This window comes from Gossypium hirsutum, chromosome A06, assembly GCF_007990345.1.
Source record: "Gossypium hirsutum isolate 1008001.06 chromosome A06, Gossypium_hirsutum_v2.1, whole genome shotgun sequence".
In the NCBI taxonomy this organism is placed as follows: Eukaryota; Viridiplantae; Streptophyta; class Magnoliopsida; order Malvales; family Malvaceae; genus Gossypium; species Gossypium hirsutum.
In genome coordinates, this window is record NC_053429.1 from 20,498,025 (window position 1) to 20,515,945 (window position 17,921).

Sequence of the window (17,921 nt, forward strand, 5' to 3'; positions counted from 1 at the left end):
TAGGGTGAACCTAATAAGGTGATCCATAGATCGAGTTAATGCAACCCTAGAGTGTTAATTAGAGAAAAGTCTCGGTTATTCAATCTAGGGATTAGACGTTATTAGTCTTGAATAGGGATAATAACATAACTTAGGGATCTCTATGGAACAAGTTGAATGAATAAATCGTCCGATTCGAAGCCAGAATAACAAGTAAAGTCTAGGTGGATTTTTCCTTAGGTATTCTCTTCATTCAATCGATTTTCCCAAAAGCAATTCCCCAATTCTTTTCTCTGTGAGTTCTTAGTTTAGATAATTAGTTAATTAAAAAAAATCTCTTTATTCTTAGGCTAGATAATAAAAAGACAGTCATTACTAGTACATTTAGTTCCTTTGGGTTCGACAATCCAGCCTTGCTAAAACTATACTACTGTCCGATAGGTACACTTGCCTACATCATGATAACAGTTAGTCCAAGAACGAGTAATTATAAATATTTAAAACCTATCATGAAACCACGCGATCAAGTTTTTGGCGCCGTTGCCGGGGAACTGAAATATTAGGAACACTCAATTTTTATTACTTTAGCCATTTATCTTTCTTGAAATTTAATTTAATTTTATTATTATTTATTAACTTCCTTTTTCCTTCTCTTGGAAGGTTTTCATAGTTTATGACTAGAAGAAACCTGTCAGGACCATTACTGTTTGACGAAGAAATCGATCGCACAGTTCATAGAAACCAAATAGAAATAAGGCGAAGCTTAAGATACACGGAGAACGAGCAAGAAGACGATACTCAACCCCCAACTGAAGAGATGGCTGAAAACCAAGGCAATCAACTACCTCCTGCAATTGCGGCTAATCAAAATCCTACTCTACGTACTATGTATGACTATGCTAAACCTTCTTTAACAGGAACTGAGTCAAGTATAGTTAGACCTGCTATTGCTGCGAATAATTGTGAACTGAAACCTAACACAATTCAGATGATACAGTAGTTTATTCAGTTTGTAGGATGAGGATCCCAACACTCACTTGGCGAATTTTCTAGAGTTTTACGACACTTTCAAAATTAATGGCGTTTCTGATGATGCCATTCGCCTTCGGTTATTCCCTTTTCACTGAGAAACAAAGCTAAACAGTGGTTGAACTCGTTACCACGAGGGTCCATCACTACTTGGGAACAAATGACCAAAAAATTTCTACTAAAATATTTTTCGCCGGCTAAAACGGCTAAGTTATGTAATGATATCTCTTCTTTTGTACAAATGGACTTAGAAACACTTTACGATGCATGGGAGAGATACAAGGATCTATTGCGAAGGTGCCCTCACCATGGGTTACCTCTATGGCTACAAGTTCAAATGTTTTACAATGGTGTGAATCCTTCAACAAGACAGATGATTAACGCAGCTGCTGGAGGGACCATCAACAACAAAACACCTAAAGAGGCTTATGAATCTATTGAAGAAATGTCACTGAATAATTATCAGTGGCAAGTCATGAGGACTAAGCCAACAAAAACAGCCGGCGTTTATAACGTCGACTCAGTTACTATGCTGTCAAATCAGGTAGAACTTCTCAATAAAAAGATTGATGGTTTACTTGGTTTTACACTGGTACATCCAGTAATGAGGTGTGACTCAAGTGGAGGAGGTGTGCATATAGAATATCAATCCTTCAATCCTACAACCGAAGAGGAACAAGTCAACTATATGGGTAACAATAACTTTCGATCTCAAAATAACCCATACAGTAATACTTATAATGTAGGTTGGAGGAACCACCCAAATTTCACTTGGGGTGGTCAAGGGAATCAAAAGCCACAAAATCCTCAGGGTTTTCAACAGCCACCTTATCAACAAGAGAAGAAACCAAACCTTGAAGAGATGCTCTCTAAATTCATCTCGGTATCAGAAATTCGTTTCCAAAATATCGAGACAGCACTTAAGAATCAACAAGCATCAATCCAAGGGCTCGAAACACAGATAGGCCAACTATCCAAACTAAACTCCAAACGACCACAAGGTAGCTTACCAAGTAATACGGAACCTAATCAAAGGGAACACCTCAACGTAATTAGTACTCAAGATAAGGAAGGATTCATTGCGCCTGAGCCAGAATTGATGCAAGAAACTGTGGTGAGCAAAGGTAAAAGTGAGGTAAGTCATAACAAAACGTGAATGAAGAATATAGACATCGTGTCCCATACCCTAACGCGACAAGGAAAGACCGCTCAGACAAAAAATTCAGTAAATTCTTCAAACTTTTGAAAAAATTACATGTTAACTTATCGTTTATTGAAGCTTTGTCGTAGATGCCAAATGCAATGAAATTTTAAAAGAGATTTTAGTAAATAAGCGAGAGTTGGACAAAGAGTTGCATGTAAAGCTAAACGCAGTCTGCTTAGCTATTCTACAGAATAAGCTACCCCAAAAATTAAAAGATCCAGGGAGTTTTACAATTCCTTGCTTAATTGGTAGTTTAGATATAAGTCATGCATTAGCTGATTTAGGGGCTAGTATTAACGTCATGCCTTACAAAATGTTTAAGCAACTAGGTCTTGGGAAAGCTAAACAAACTAGGATGAGCATTCAATTGGCAGATAAAAGTATAAGACTTCCTAGGGGTATTATTGAAGATGTACTAGTGAAAATAGATAAGTTCATATTTCCCGTTGATTTCGTTGTTCTAGACATAGAGGAGGATAATAACACCCTTTTGATTTTAGGGAGGCCCTTTTTAGCAACTGCTAAAACAATTATTGATGCTGGCACATGTGAGCTTACACTTTGTGTGGGAGACGAAACGATCACTCTCCAAGCTCGTAATTCTGGCATCACATCAAACATTGAAGGTAATAGTCCACACCAATGTACTAAAACTGACAATATGACTTTGCAGAAATTGAGCTTCAAAGAAGTTCACGAGCCATGTTCCAGAAATGATAGAGGACACATTCATGAAGAACGAAGGCTAAGGATAGAGGAGCTAGACGAATGGTGAGCACATAAACCAAGAACACACAATAAATCGAAACTACGCCAAAACGAGCCCGATACCTCTCCAAATCAACTTAAGGTTAGTGATAAAGTCTTACTAGATGCCGCAGATCCCCACATTTTCACTACCACACCGAATGAGGAAATCTCTCTTACGGTACTCAGTATTTTTCCATTCGGTACGGTGGAGGTGAGTCATCCCAAGTTTAGCACTTTTAAGGTAAACAACACCCGATTAAAACCTTATTTTGATGAGATTGATAGCAGGAATGAGGAGTATAAACTCCTCAAACTGCCATGACCATTCACTAAAGAGGTAAGTCGAGCTTAGACTATAAATAAGCGCTTCTCGATAGGCAACCCGAGCACTAACATTATTAATTTCTTTAAATTTTGGTATTTAACTCCTAACCTACTAATAAAGATCTTGAATACGGGTGTTTCCACAGAGACACGGCCAAGCACATGGGCGTGCTTAAGGCCGTGTGAAAACAGGGCAAAAGATTTCCCCAACACAGGCTACGATAAAACACCATGGCCGTGCGACATAGCCGTGGTCGAGCCTGCCAAAACAACACGGGCGTGCGACACGCCCGTGTGGAAGACCCGTGGTTGAAATGAGAAACTAGCACGGGTATGCGACACACCCGTGTCTATCACCCGTGGTCGAACCTGTTAACTTAACACGGGTGTCGAGCTTGAACACACGGGTGTGGGAGAAGCGAACTAAGCTAGACATGACCGTGTAACACGACCGTGTAAACCTACACACCCGAGGAACACGGGCGTGTACTAAATGTCAGACGCACCCAAATTTGAAATTCGCGAATCACACCGGCTAAAATTGGGGGACACGTGCATGTGCCATGGCCGTGTGCCCCAAAATCTATAATACCTTGCACTATTCACTTCTTTCCCCATTCAAAAACCCTAACCCTAGCCGCTACAACTCCACACGGCCCCCTGCCATGCCTGTGCGCCGCCTTCAACTTCGTTTTTGACGCCCAATCTCTCTCCCTTAGCGTATCATGTCATCGTCAAGAGGAAAAAAAACTGTTGTACCTGCTTCGAAGAAGAGGAAGGGAGCGTCCTCTTCCGCAGGCCCAACCGCGAAAATTCGTTACCCTCTCCTACAGTTTCCCCGAGGGCCCTAGGAAGAACTGTTCCAAATACTTCGGGCCTGACCCTTAATTGCAGGTCGCTGCATCGACTGGGCTGCCATAGAACAAGTCCAGATGGCTGACGCGATTCGGGCTCTCATAACCACTGACCCTTATGAGCTGTTCTTCGGGATTATCGAGCCGACATACCTCAAGCTCACGATAGAACTATGCTCAACATTCCATCTCCAGACCGTAATGATAAGGTATGATGATCCTGGCACGGTCTAGTTTAGCCTAGGCGGATTAATTTGCCAACTAAGCGTCCCAGAGTTCGGTGCTGCTCTAGGCTTATATACGGAGGAGTTTCTAGAGGAGAATGAACTACATGCTCTCAGTTGCCATCTACATTTCTCTCCCTCGAAGTTCTGGCACACTTTGGCCTAGCACGGCCTCGTACAATCCTAGCTGTTACAAGGCATCAGTTCTCCCACCATCCCTGAGGTACTTACACGCTATTTTAGCTCACACGATTACAGGTAGGCGAAAGAGCACTGGCATCGCCAACACCCACGACGTCTACTTCTTATGGTACATGTCGCAAGGGCACGTCATCAACCTTGCCTATTTCATCCCCCTTGCGATTCAACACCAGATACCCTATTTCATTGACATCTACCTCAGGCATGCACATTAGCTCATCAAATACCCTAATGGTATTTTCCAACCAGAACTCTGCTCTTTATGGGTCATCATCAATATTAGCCTGAAATTCCTCGGCCCCTAACCATATCCATTCCTTGCAGAGCTACAAGGGCATACTGAGAAATCGAAGGAGGTAGGGAAGGTGGAGTGTTCGGATTCGCACGAACAAACTCTGCGTACCAAGCGCCCATCATGTGGAGGTAAGCTTCTCTAGCCCCTCCACCCTGACTCAATGTCAGAGCCCACTATCTACCGGCGCAGTCCTTTCAGCGGGAGCTGGCTCATTACTCTTCACATCATCTACCATAGCTACATCAGGATCTATTTTCTATATAAATAAAAACACAATTTATCTCATCAAAAGTCGTTACACTATCAATATACAATTATGGCATGTATAGCTAGACTCATACTCATGCTAGGTTAGTCTTAGAACCTACTAAACCATAGCTCTGATACCACTAAATGTAACACCCTTAACCTGGGTTTTGATGCCAACACTGGGTACGAGGCATTACCGTTCATAATTCACACATATACATACAAGTCAGATTATGCGATCCAGTTAAAACTTAAAACTTTTTCAAACTTTATCTAAAACTTCTTATCATGGGCCTACAAGGCCCAAAACACCTCTTGAAAGCTACTCAGGACTAACTCGGGTCCTTTAACCAACACAAGAAAAATGACCTTTGAAACAGGGCAACATGCCCGTGTGGATCTTAAACATGGTCGTGCTGATGGCCCGTGTGACACGTATGGTTTAAGCACCTAGGGACACGCCTGTGTCCTATACCCGTGTAAGTTTATTTTTCAATTCGAACCTACAGGGGTTTTCACACAGCCTGGCACACGCCAGTGTCCATGGCCTGTGTCCCTCACATGGCCTCGACACACCCATGTCTCAGCCCGTGTTCGAAAACCTTGACATTTTGTTTCTAACGTCAGCAATCCTTAAGGGACACACGGCCAAGGCACACATTCGCGTGCTAGGCTGTGCCCTTCACATGGCTAAGAAAAACAGCTGTGTCTCTATCCGTGTGTTTACTACCATGCATACTGACTTGCAATTTTTACGTAAAGGGGACACACAGCCTAGCAACATGCCCATGAGGCAGACTGTGTGTCGTACATGGCCTAGACACACGCCCATGTGTCTACCCGTGTGGACAAAAATAAGGCTATCTACCAAGCCTTTTGCCACCCTGAAACACAATCTAATACCAACCAACCTATCAAAGTCTAACTTATTATGATTTCTCAACCAAACAACCATAGCTACGGCCTACATGCATTTCATATATTCAACCATGCCAAAAATTTCACATTCATGAAAGACTATCTTGCATTCATATAATAACTTTCAATATTGGCCATTTTTCATGGCCTTATATAAAATGAATCAAATTCTAAGGTAAGCCATCACATTATTCCAATTAACAATGACACAAAAGTCAAAAGTCTAGGTTCCTATACATGTGATATTCAAAATGATAGATCTAATTATACTGAGTGCTTCAGTTGATAGTGTGATCGATACCTCCGACGTATGTTGATCAAGCCAGTTAGGCAGCGCTATAAGAAAATGGAAAAGAGAGGGAGTAAGCATAAAGCTTAGTAAGTTGTATGCAAATAAATATAAAATGAACTTTACCATTCATCATCATGCTTATAGTACAAAAGTAGGCATAAGCACAACTTACTCGTCACTAACCAATACAATTCACATAGCATATATATATTGGGCTCACGTCTCATACATTTCAAATAGGTACCTGTACCACTCACAACATGGTTATACTTTTCTCATTTAACTTAAACTATAACTTTTATCGTTGAACAATTTCGAAATCTATCAGATATTCACTACGCCTCAAACATAGGGTATAGTGCCGATGCCATGTCCTAGACATGGTCTTACACTGGCTCATCCATCAAGTCGATGCCATGTCCCAGACATGGTCTTACACTGACTATCAAAATTGAGGCCGACGCCATGTCCTAGGCATGGTCTTACACTAGCTCTCACATATCCGTGCCGATGCCATGTCCTAGACACGGACTTACACTAACACCTCTATACGTGTCGATACCATGTCCCAAACTTACACTGACACATCTCGTAGCTGATGCATGTCCCAGACATGTCTTACACTGGCTTACATCTCGAAGCCGATGCATGTCCCAAACATGTCTTACACTAGCTCTCATCTCAATATCGATGCCATGTCCCAGACATGGTCTTACACTGGCTCTCATAATGTGGCCGATGCATGTCCCAAACTTGTTTTACGCTAGCACACAAATAACTTGAATGCCATGGCATGAATATCCGATTTATTTCCTAAGGTTCAAATGGGAATTCTACTATCTCAATATTCAACATACATAATCATTTCTACAAACTAGCAATTTATGCTATATCAATTCAAACACATATAATAATAATGTAGTTGTATTATTTACATACAACTTACCTCGAATTACTGTAACAGCCCGATTTAGGCCAAAACGGAATAGTGGTTTCGAAACCACAAATTTGAGGTTGAAAAAAAATTATGTTGATTTAGTTTTAGTGTTTATATTATGGTTGCATAATTGTGTGAAAATTTCGTTGCGAAATTTTATCGATTGGGTGTTTAATTTGACGTTTAGGACTAAATTAAAATAGGTGAAAAATGTATGTGTTCTAGTTCATAAAGTACTTGATTGAAATGGGGGTTTTAAGTAGAGGTCCTTAAATGGAATTAAACCATTATACTTTATATGGACAAAAATTTGGACATGGATGGAATTTTTAGAAAGTTTAGTTGTAAGGGCATTTTGGTCATTTGCATATTAAATGAAATAAAATGGGAAAAATAACACAAAAATGTGTTCATCTTCATTTACGCTTGGCTGAAACTTACATGTTCTCCATAGCTAGGGTTTTTCCAAGCTTTCAAGCTCAATAGTAAGTGCATTCAAGCCCCGTTTTTAATGTTCTTTACATTTTTGAAATCCTCGTAGCTTGGTCTACCTATTTCTACCATTATTTCGAGTTAGGGTTTATGTTTAAGAATTTACCCACAAATTATATGCATGTATTTTGATGTTTTATGGTAGAATATTAATGTTTGAAGTTAGGAGAACGATCTTTTCTAAGCAATTTTTAGCAAAAACGAGCAAAACGACATAATTGGTAAAAATACCTATTGTTCATAACTATATGTTAGAGTGAGAATTTGATGTTGTCATAGAAGAGGAAAATGTTCAGCATGTCATAAAACATAATAATAAGGGCTGAAATTAAATTTCCAAGCCTAGGGGCAAAATCATAATTTTGTAAAAGTTAGGGGGCAAAAATGTAATTTTTCCATAATGTGATTTTTGGATTGAAATAAATAATATGAGTATTAAATGAGCTAAGTGTGTTGTTATAGATCAAGAAAGGTGTGGAATCGACCTCGAACGGGGGAAAGAAAAGATTTTGGACTAAATTGCAAAATTCTCATATTTTGCACAAAGGTAAGTTTGTATGTAAATAATACATTAACTTCATTTACATTCTTATATTTCAGCCTATTATATATATTTTAGCTGATTTTGAAGCATAAATCTACTATTGAAAGAATGAAAATAAGTAATAGAGAGAGAAATCCCGGTTGAACATTCGGAAAGAATGAATAATATAGATGGAATGTAGCTAGGTCACATGTATGGTGCTGAGTGCACATCATGTGTACAAGAGAGCTACGAGATACTATGTAGTAGCTAGGTCACATGTGTGATACGGGATGTATCCCATGTAGACAAGAGAGCTACGAGAGAGATAAATGTAGCTAGGTCACATATGTGATCCCAAGTGAAGGACACCATGTAGACAAGAGAGCTACGAGATAAATTGGCTAGGTCACATGGGTGGTACTAAGTGTTCACCATGTGTACAAGAGAGCCGAATTATATGAAATATGATGGGTGGAGCTATATGCTGAAACCACCAAGTATCGAGAATTGATCCAAAGTATTCAACGGGATGATTTTACGGTGACATTTTAATCATGGACCTATACTTGTGATGTATGAAATGTGGTGAAAATGAATTGTGATATGTATGCTAAATGAGTTTAATACAAAGAAAGTGTGAAAGAGTGAATTTACAATAATATTGTTTTGGACAGTCGCAGTGATGAGAATTTGAAAAATCACCAAAAATATTAGGAATTTAATTAGAGGTTGAATGAGATATTAAATTAAATCTTAATGAGTCTATTCTCATGTAAGAGAAATAGAGCAAGTAAAGGAACCCTATATTTTTAGATATTTATATTTGTGTGTGACTTGTTCAGAATGACTATGTGATCCCCTGTTCTGACTTTGATAAATCATTAAAAATTGTACAAAAATAATTAAGAAATATAGTTTATATTCCTAGATTTCTTATTGAGTCTAGTTTTAAATGAAACAAATTTCATGGCTATTTGACTTTTTTACTGGGAGAAAATCAATTCGTAGTGAACAGAGGTCAGATCTGTCGAGCTGTATAATAGGGGAAATTTTAACTAATAAACTGTACTAATTGGCTGGACCAAAAATTCTATAAAACTTTCAGTAAGAAGTAATATGAGTCTAGTTTTAGGAAAATTTTACGGATTTGAATTTTGAGTTTTGTAACTTGAGTTATGATTTATTTAGTGAACATGACGCAGGAGAGACAGCTTGATCAAAGTGGAGTAAATAGTGAAATTAAAAGTAGATACACTTGAGTTATTGTGTTAACATATTAGATTCTTTAATTATTATTTGTATACTTACTTAATAAGCTATAAGCTTACTTTCTTTTCTCTCTTTTGTCTTATGTCGTCCAGCTTGCATAGGAGTTAAGGATCGTTGAAGATCTGCCCGCACTATCAATACTTTTGGGTATTTGAACTAAACATTTTGAATTATGGCATGTATAGTAGGCTTCGTTGTTTTGTTACGTGTCATAATTGCCTAGGTTTAAAATATTGGTTATAGTATTTGACCAATTCTTTTGTACAAAGCCATTGAAGTTGGCTAATATTGTTCAAGACATATATTATAATGATACATTATCTAATTGGATGACATACTTCTATCTTGGTTTTGTTTAATGGTATGTGTTATGTTCTGGTATACCTCGTACCCTGTTTCGGTGTTGAACACGGGTAAGGGGCGTTACAATTACAAAATGTAGACGACTAGTTCGGCTTAGTCCACTTACTTTGCTTTTCCCTGGTCTAGGCTCGGATTTTGTAATTCCTGATCTATAATGGTGAAAATTCACACATTTAATCATGTTATTAATCTAGGTACTCAACAATTTAAAAAAATTTAGGCAAAATAACCATTTTGCCCCTAGACTTTTGCAAAATGACCATTTACCCCTAGGTCCAAAAATCGATTTTTATCAAACTTCTTCATATCTTAAGCCTAACCAAACCCTTTTTACTCTTATAGCAACCCAAAATTTCCATTATTTCTCACATTCATCATCTAATTTTCAACTTATGCAAAATGGTCCCCAGTTAGGGTTTCCATGAAAACTACTTCACAAAAGTTATTTATTACACCACCATAACTCATTTTCTTCCATAAAATTTTAGAAAACAACATGAACACACTCATGGTAAAACCCTATACGTTCAACCATTTTGCAAAATAGTCCCCTTATTTGGAAGCTCATGCTACAAGGGTTCCAAAAATACAAAAATTATCAAAAAAAAAAGTCATCAAAACCACTTACTTGTAAGGAGATTAAGTGGCTGAAATTTTCAAGCTTTCAAACCCCTATTCTTGCTGAAATTTTTGGTGGAAGAAGGAAAGGTAAAAAGAGATGACAACATTTTTCTTTTATTTTATTTCTGGACAACATTAAGTCATCAATACACGTAACCCTTTGACTAGATTAAATTCCTTGTCTCATGGCCAGCCAAGCATCATCCTAGGGTTTTTTTTCCCTTTAAAGACCCCCAATTTTGATTTTCTAGCTATTTAACATCCTTAGCTATCAAAATAGGACTTTTGCACTTTATGCGATTTAGTCCTTTTTCGCAATTAAGCTCTCAAACATTAAAATTAATTCACCAAATTTTTCATGCACCTTTATAGTCATGCCATCACACATAAAATAATATTAAAATAATTTTTATGGCTTCAAAATAGTTGTTTTGTAACCACTATTTTGACTAGCCCCTAAATCGGGCTGTTACATTATGATAGTTTATTCATGTTTGAAGCTAGATATACAAGTTTTATAAAATGAATTTTGACAAAAATGCAAATTAAGGATTAAATTGCGAAATGTGTAAAATTCATTTTTAGATGTGTGAATAAACTAAAAATATGGGTTGCTAGTAGTTTGGGTAAAATTCGGCTAGCATGGGCTTGTCCTTAATTGCATTAATTTGCAATTTTAAATGATAAGGACTAAATTGTAAAAATGTGAAATAATAGGGCAAAAGTGTAATTTTTTCAACATGTAAATTGTGTTAAATTGAATGAATTAATGATTAAAGAAGTAAATTTTTTTATTATGTAGATTGAGAAAAATGAGATTTGGATCTAGAACAAGGGAAAACAAAGTATTGGATTAGTCGACCTAATTCGTCATTACAGCGAACGAGGTCAGTTCGTATGCTAATAAATGTATTTAAATTTTGTTATAAATGCTTATTTATTATTGAATTGAATTGAATTATATACTTTTAATTCTCATTGAATTGCTATGAATGTCAAATGAGCAACTAAGAACAAGAATCGACACAGTTATAACATCCAAAAATCCCGTACGAACCTTAGGAATAATATAGGATACAAATGTCATGACATTAGGATTACCGAGATATGATTACATGTAAGACCATGTCTAGGGCATTGACATTGTATTGTGATTACATGTAAGACAATGTCTGGGATATTGGCATCGTTATTCGATTTCGTGTAAGACCCTGTCTGGGACACAGGCATCGATATGTGATAACATTAAGACCATATCCGGGATATGGCATTGTACGAGCTATTGTGATTTCCGAGTATCCTTAACAATTCTGAATGGTTTAACGGGCAAAGTCAAGACGAGAATGAAAGTACAATCAAATTAAGTGATACAGGTACGTACAGAATCTATATGAGAATCAAATGAAGGTAACTTGGTAAGTTCTTAGTGTATGAGAAAGATTCATGTATAAGTATGTTTCATGCCAAAATGTGTTTATCTAGCTATAATGAGGTATGAATTGAATGATACGTGAGATATGAGTTATAGTTGTTTTAACTAAATATACATATGGCACATAGTGTGAGAAATATCGTTATTTGATGATATTTCACGTAATTCACTTGCTAAAGAAAAGGTGATGGAAATGGAATTGAATAAAGTTTATATATATAATTGCTTATGCATATGAAGATGTGAATGAATTGATAAGAAGTATTCAAACCATATGTGTTTTGAATGAATAAACTCATGAAAATCTTAATTAACTATGTGCATAAATTTGAGATAGAATGGTGCAATCATATGAATTATATCATGTTTTGAATAATGGTTTTAAATGCAATTATTTAATAATATGAGTTTATTACCATACGAGCTTACTAAGCTTTATAGCTTAATTTGTGTTATTTTTCTATGTTTTATAGTGATTCGGACATTCGCTCGGTTGGAAGTCGGCGGAGATCGCATCACATTATCCGGTTATTGATTTTCAGTATTTTTACACTTTGTGGCTTGGTTATATGGCATGTATAGGCTTGAGTCTTTTTGATATAGGTTTTTGTGATATATTTGGCCATTTTATATGGCTTATTAATGACTTATGTTTGATGTGTAATTTGCCTTGTGTAATGACATAATTTGGTATGGTTGGTGTGTAACACCCCATACCCGTGTCCAATGCCGGGACAGAATACGAGGCAATACCAGACTTGAACATACACTACCATGTAAAATCGGGCCAAAAAATTTTGTTCAAATTTAAAATTTATTCCAAAACATGCATATCGTCCCATATATGGGCCTACGAGCACCGTGAACTTTAGAAAAACTTTCTTAAAATAGGGTCAGTGTACCCTTGACACGCCTATTTATGACATCAGCATAAATTTAATATCACACGGCTAACTCACACGCCCGTGTGCTAGGCCGTGTGGCGAATTTTATTTTCTCATTTAAGGTGTAGAATTCACGCGGCCTAGGCACACGCCCATGTCCTAAGGTCATGTCCACCACACGGCTGAGACACCCAGCCGTGTCTCTGCCCGTGTGCTTACTACCATGCACACTGACTTGTAAAACTAGGGTGAAGGGGACACACGGCAGGACTACACGCCCATGGGACTGACGTGTGTCACACAGGCCTAGACAAATGCATGTGTGTCAACCCATGTGGACAACTTTGAGGCTATTTTCCAAGCCCTCCTGTCACTGTTAACAACCCCAACACTCACTCATATGCCAATGGTGGTTAACATGACATAAAAGGGTTACTTAGACATCCATAGCTTTAACTCATGCATGATAAATTCATATCGAGTTTACCTAATTCAGTCTCCTTGACTTGTTAAGTTAATTCAATACATTTCTTTACCTTTATTAATATAGTGACCATACCAATTGGCATCATTTATCTATCAAACATAAATTACACATTTTATCAACCATTTGGCACACACCACAAAAGTAATAACACATCTCATGCATGTAACAATATTTAGATATTTCAACCCAATAACCAATATGAGCCATATTTCATGGTCATATACAAAATAGAATAATTTACCAAAAGGAGCCAACACTTTGGCTAACAAACATGACACATATAACAAAATACTAAGTCCCCTATCCATGCCATACTTAAATGTAGTAAACTAATTATACCCCAACAGATTTGTTGATAGTGTGACTCAAGTTCTGACGTCCGTGATCCCCGAGCTAGCTTGACGAAGCTAAAAGAAAAGGGAAAGGAGAGAAGGGTAAGCATAAGGCTTAGTAAGTTGCATGTAAATAAATAACAACATAAGTCAAGATATTCATGGATTAAACATATTATCAATTATCACCACAGTATCATACTACACACATGAACATAGTCAAAATTGACATTAAATGTCATTAAACATCAAGCTTATCTTACACCTTTTTACTCATGCTAAATTTCCCATCATGAATCGAGTTCAATACTCATGAGGTTTACATACATACATGTACCGTACATTGCTACTCATATCACTCCACTTCTTAACCCAACATCTTGAATGGCCCGTTGAACCACCAGAATACTAAAGGACACTTGGGATTGTCATACACCAATTAAAGTACCAATGTCATGTCCCTGACATGGCCTTACATGAATCCACATATCATCATCGATGCCATGTCCCAGACATGGTCTTACACTGGCACACATATCATCACCGATGCCATGTCCCAAACATGGTCTTACACTGGCACACATATCATCACCGATGCCATGTCCCCAACATGGTCTTACATGAATCCACATATCATCGTCAATGCCATGTCCCATACATGGTCTTACATTGGCACACATATCTTCCCCGATGCCATGTCCCAGACATGGTCTTACACAGGCACATATATCATCGCCGATGCCATGTCCTAGACATGGTTTTACACAGGCACATATATCATCGTCGATGCCATGTCCAAGACATGGTTTTACACAGGCACATATATCATCATCGATGCCATGTCCTAGACATGGTCTTACACAGGCACATTTAGCACGGTGTCATGACATCCAAGTCTTAAGTATTCCTTTAGGTCACCCGGGCTTCTAAGACACGAGGCTATCACTAAACTTCCATTGGATCATCACAAGTCAATTTTATTAAAACATACATACATGTATCATATAATGTCAAATATTAAATACGTAATATTGGAGTTGTTGAATTATTTATACACAACTTACCTCGGTGCAAAATATGGCAAATTTGTGATTTAGTCCACAACCTTGCCTTTTCCTCGGTCAAGGTCTATCCCTCGTCCTTCTTGATCTATAATAGCACATTTAGCTTATTTAATACACGCACTATTCATTTTAGTCCAAAAATCATGAGATGGCAAATTTATAATGTTGCACCTAAAATTTTATAGAATTACAAAATATCCCCTAGGCTTGTAAAATGAAAAGTACCCATTTTTCTCATTATTCAAGCCTAGCCGAATCATTTTCCCTCTTATACGAACCCCCATTTTTCATTTATTCACACATTTACACATAGTTTCTACAACTTTTACAATTAGGTCCTTTTTATCAATTTCACCAAAAACCACCTAGTAAAAGTTATTTATCACACCTCAAACCTTCATATTCTTCCATTAGACATCAAAGCACAAGCATGTCATTCATGGGTATGTTTTTGAACATGAACCCTAGCTAAAATTAAAGGTAGAAATAGCTAAATCGAGCTACAAGGGTTTCAAAAATATAAAGAACATTAAAAATGGGGCTAGAACGCACTTACTTTAACCTTGAAAGATGAAAGAAACCCTAGCTATGGCTTCTTGTGAAATTCAGCCAAGGAGGATGAAGATGGACACAAATTTTAACTATTTTTCCCTATTAATTCTTTTATTAACTAATAGACCAAAATGCCCTTCCATTATAACTTTGATATTTTATCCCTCCTGTGTCCATTTTTGTCTATAATGACATATAATGGTCTAAATGCCAAATAAAGACTTCAAATTTCAAATCTTATCACAATTAAGCCCCTAGATCAACTAGAACACATGTTTTTCACTTACTGAAATTTAGTTCTAATAACTCAATTGGACAATTTATCGATAAAATTTCTCATCGATATTTTCACACAGGTATGCATATATATCATGGACCTCGTAACATCTATAAAATGATTATTTCTATCTCGAATTTATGGTCTCGAAACCACTATTCTGACTAGGCCCTAATTCGAGATGTTACAATTCTCCCCCCTTAGGGATTTTTGTCCCCGAAAATCTTACCGGTAAATAAGTGCGGATATTGATTTCTCATGGCTTCCTCGGGCTCCCATGTAGCCTCCTCTATCCCATGCCTATGCCATAACACTTTTACTAAGGTGATATTCTTGTTTCTCAACTAGTTGACTTTCCGATCCAATATCTTTATCAGTTCTTCACCATAAGTCATGTCTGGTCGAATCTTAACTTCCGTCGGTGATATCACATGTGAGGGGTCCGATCTATAGCCCACAACATAGACATGTGGAATACATCATGGATCTTTTCCAATTCTGGTGGTAAAGCCAACCGATAAGCTATTCGTCCTATCCTTTCGGTGATCTCATAAGGTCCTATGAAACAAGGACTTAACTTGCCCTTCCTGCCGAATCTCAGAACCTTTTTCCATGGGGATACTTTCAAAAATATCTTATCACCCACTTGAAACTCATTTTTTCTTTTCAAATTCGCATAAGACTTTTTTCTATCCGATGTCTCTCTTAAACAATCTTTAATTAATTTCACTTTGTCCTCGGTTTCCTTAACCAAGTCAACCCCGTGCAATTTACTTTTCTTGAGCTTTGTCCAATACAAGGGAGTTCGACACTTTCGGCCATACAATGCTTTATAGGGTTCCATTTTTAAACTCGTCTGAAAACTATTGTTATAGGCAAACTCAACCAAAGGTAAGTATTTTTCCCAACTACCTTGGAATTTTAGAACACAACATCTCAACATGTCTTCCAAGGTTTGAATCACTCTCTCGGATTGGCCATCGATTTGTGGGTGAAAAGCAGTACTAAAACTCAACCTCGTGCCCAAGGCTTCTTGCCACCTTTTCCAAAACCGTGAGGTAAGCCTCGGATCTCTATCCGATATGATCAATAAGGGTATTCCGTGAAGTCTTACAATTTTAGAAATATATAGCTCAGCCAGTTTATCAAGCGAGTAGTCGGTACATACCGGGATGAAATGAGCCGACTTCGTCAATCGATCAACAACGACCTACACCGCATCTTTCTTACTCGGTGTCAAAGGTAAGCTCGATACGAAATCCATGGTAATTAAGTCCCATTTCCACTCGGGAGCCATGATAGACTGTAGTAATCCTGAAGGCACCTGGTGTTCAGCTTTTACTTGTTGACAAATTAAGCATCTCGCAACAAACTCAGAAATATCTCTCTTCATACCGTCCCAACAATATATTTTCTTCAAGTCATTGTACATTTTAGTACTACCGGGGTGTACTGACAGACGACCATTATGTACCTCATCCAAAATCTTATGAATTAATTCGGTGTCTTTAGGAACACAAATTCTATCTCAGAACATCAAGCAACCATTGGAATCAACCCAAAAATTGGATTCAGAACCCGACTCACACTGAGTTCTCTTGGCTTGCAATTCATTGTCATTACTCTAGGCTTCACAAATTTCTTGAAGGAACATCGGCCTAGTTCTCAACTTCGCTACGACAACACCATCGTCTGATAAGGCTAACCGAACATCCATAGCTCTCAAAGCAAACAAGGATTTTCTACTTAGGGCATTGCCAACAACATTCGCCTTTCCCAGATGACAGTTAATTATTAACTCATAATCTTTTATCAATTCTAACCATCTCCGTTGCCTAAGACTTAAATCCTTTTGGGTCATCAGGTATTTCAAACTCTTGTGATCGGTGAATATTCAGCAAGTCTCACCATACAAATGGTGTCTCCAAATCTTTAATGCAAACACAATGGCGGCTAGCTATAAATCATGTGTCGGGTAATTTTTCTCATGCAGTTTCAGTTGTCTGGATGCATAGGCTATCACTCAGCCTTCCTGAATAAGCACACATCCCAAACCATTCAAGGATGTATCACTGAAGATCACAAACTCTTTTCCCGGCTCAGGTTGAACTAACACTGGAGCTTCAGTCAACAACGCTTTCAGTTTCTCAAAACTTTGTTGGCACTTCTTTGTCCATTTGAACTTAACATCATTTTGTAACAACTTTGTCATTAGAGTGGCAATCATCGAAAATCCTTTAACAAACCGTCTGTAATAACCAGCCAAGCCTAAAAAACTTCTGACCTCTGTCATATTCTTCCGCAGTTACCAGTCAACAATGGCTGAAATCTTAATCGGGTCAACTCTAATACCGTCTCCAGAAACA

At 37.6% G+C, this 17,921-nt stretch overlaps 1 non-coding gene across 1 annotated transcript; it reads right to left on the reverse strand.

Annotated features, from left to right (window-relative positions):
* Positions 1–1,216: 1,216 nt before the first annotated feature.
* On the reverse strand, positions 1,217–1,323 carry LOC121231050 (small nucleolar RNA R71). Its single transcript, XR_005929119.1, has one exon. It is a non-coding gene; the product is annotated as a small nucleolar RNA R71 (small nucleolar RNA).
* Positions 1,324–17,921: the final 16,598 nt, after the last annotated feature.